At 40.4% G+C, this 2,874-nt stretch overlaps 1 long non-coding RNA gene across 1 annotated transcript; it reads right to left on the bottom strand.

Moving 5' to 3' along the window:
• Nucleotides 1-1,040: 1,040 nt before the first annotated feature.
• Nucleotides 1,041-2,239, bottom strand: LOC123048699 (uncharacterized). The gene is made up of 3 exons (XR_006423360.1): nt 1,972-2,239; nt 1,679-1,771; nt 1,041-1,222 (listed from the first exon to the last, which is right to left on the bottom strand). It is a non-coding gene; the product is annotated as an uncharacterized lncRNA (long non-coding RNA).
• Between the last annotated feature and the right edge of the window lie 635 nt (nt 2,240-2,874).

The raw sequence follows: 2,874 nt of genomic DNA, 5'->3' as shown, positions 1-2,874 counted from the left end.
AGTCCACATCGATAATACTATAGCGGTGCTTAGGCGAAGCCCTGCGTCGGTAGAACATCATCATCGTCACCACGCCGTCGTGCTGACGAAACTCGCCCTCAACACTCGGCTGGATCGGAGTTCGAGCGACGTCATCAGGCTGAACGTGTGCTGAATTCGGAGGTGCCGTGCGTTCGGTACTTGATCGGTCGGATCGTGAAGACGTACGACTACATCAACCGTGTTGTGCTAACGCTTTCCCTTTCGGTCTACTAGGGTACGTGGACAACACTCTCCCCTCTCGTTCCTATGCATCACCATGATCTTGCGTGTGCGTAGGAAATTTTTTGAAATTACTACGTTACCCAACATTGATATCCTCCATACCGACACCAACCAGCGATTGGTCGATAGTGGAGGAATTGGTGCGCTCAACCACGGAGAGACAATCACAAGCCAATATGATGTTGCTCAAGCCTTCTCAAGGGTCAATGCACACCTAATGGTAAGTGCTTATGTGATTGGTGATATCATAAACCTCATCAAGTAGTCGGCTACAAGCAGCTAATCAATTTCCCATGTTGTCCTCGGTCATGACGCTCAACCCCACCTAAGAAGAAGAGTAATGTTGCCTCAGACATTAATATAGACTGCACCTTCTGGTGGTGGGGACCAACATGGAATATAGCATACCAAAAACAAAGAAACAAAAATTTAAACCCACACAGACTTGAGTACAATTAGGAAATATTTTAGTTTTTGGTAGGAAACTTTCAAGATAAATTATGAAATAAAAAAATCAAGGCAAATTATAAGACAACATAAGATTGTTAACATGCCTCCCACGAAATGAGGAAATACATAGCCACTGATTATATGTGGCATTTTCCTAATGCATACTTCATACTTCATAGACAACTTTAAAATGAGATCAGAACCTGATGATGGTTTTCAAAAAGAAAAAGGAAATTATCTCAAACACTTGAGAGAATTTTTTTTCAACGTACAATTGGAAACTTGAATAATGAAACAATGCATCTAATCTGAAAACAGTGGGCATCACACCTCATCATTAACATTCATATAGCTTACCCTCAAGATGTTACTCAACATTTTGGTAGACATATCAGTCTCCGTATGTTCCACCTGACTATCATCTGCTCAACCTCCTCGACAATCATTCCTCCCCATGAAAAATCATCATTGTCCCAATGTGCACACATGTACAAGAGGTTAGTAGTGCCTGGAAAAGTAGTGGGTGGTAAGAAAAAAAGCTCTAGACTTTCAACTTCCCACAAAATAATATAAGATCACTATTAGTGTTTTGTGCCATTAATTTGGAGAGAATCATTACTCTCGAAGGAATATTTAAAAACTTGAATGATTTTATATGTATCAAATAGACTATTTGGAGACTAAATAATGTAACACCAAAATTAGGATCTGGTTTTCATATGCACTGTTTTAATTTTAGGCTAAATAATTTTATATTTGTCTTGCTTTTCATATGATCTGGTTTTCCATTTTTGTTATGATGCGATCACGAACTCACACTGCGCATGCCAAGGCATGAGAAATATAGATCATTGCTTGTGCAGATCAAACATGACTACAACTGTTGGTGGTGTGAAAGTGTCGCTTGGCTGCAAGAACGGATGACCAAAATTCATGAAAATAAAGTAGCAGACAATGGACTTACCTTAAACAATCCCTCATAGTCCTCCCCCAAAAAAAACAATCCATCATAGAGGTGAAGGCCAATAAGTCTACAGTCAGGGTCAATGTTTCCAATCTGTATTACAAGTAAAAACGCCACCAGCATTATTGCCCCGGCTTAAATTAAGAGACATGCAGAATGCATCACTCTCTTTAGTACACACAGAATGCTATAAACTGATATAGGAAATGGAAAGTTCAAATAAGGCATAAATTAATACCATTCATATTGCAAACCAGAAGTAGAGTTGAAACTTGAAGCTTTGAGTACAGTACCTGTCCCATTTTCAGTAGGGCGGCACATGCGATCACAAACATCTCCCATGGATCTACATAATCCAAACAAACAATACCTCCATATGAAAGCATGCTAATAATTCTCACAAGGTGACATAAAGCGACAATGCGCATCCTGTTTAAACCAGAAAGGGTAAGAAAAGTAAACAAAGGTAACCCCACCCAACATATGCCTATGCCACCTATCCCACTCTCATGTTGGTAAAGTAAAGAGCTGCTGAAAGCGACAGCAAGCGGCAACTAAGGTTAGCTTTCCCTCCTGTTTAACCAGGCAACCACCTAATCAAATTAGGCACGCCCCACACGTTGGGCAGAGTCTAAAATCTAAAATTACTTGAAACCAATTTACTCTTGATGAGAAGAATTTTTTTTAGAGCGAAATATAGAACCCAACAACACATGGTAGATAATTTGTGATGAATAATATTTTACTTAATGCTCCGCATGTTCAACATCAGAAGCATTGCTGCCATCTTGATTCATCTGAGATCTGTCTTAAAGGATGCATCCAAATCTACTGGAACTGAGCACTAACGACATATCCTATTAAATGGCAAAACATGGATGGAATTCACTAAACGGAATGCATAAGCTAGATACATGTCCAAGATCAAACAGAATCATAGACTTTTTCCCTTCCCAATTGCACAAACTGAAACCAGGTTACACACGTTGATTAGTTGATCTAGACTGAACAACATGAAGCAGGGATAGATATGGTGGCAGGTACCCAGAGCTTGTTGACGTGGTGATGGCGTCGAGGAAGCAGGGGCCATCTCAAGGCCGACTTGATGCGTTGGCAGGGCCCACACCATGAAGCCGAGAGGTCAATCACCAAATCAGCGATTTCACTTTGGTTAGGTCTGGAGGAACACAATATGC

Source organism: Triticum aestivum, chromosome 2D (assembly GCF_018294505.1).
Source record: "Triticum aestivum cultivar Chinese Spring chromosome 2D, IWGSC CS RefSeq v2.1, whole genome shotgun sequence".
Lineage (NCBI taxonomy): Eukaryota > Viridiplantae > Streptophyta > Magnoliopsida > Poales > Poaceae > Triticum > Triticum aestivum.
Note: the sequence above shows the minus strand (reverse complement) of the source record. Positions and strands in the feature narration are given on the sequence as shown.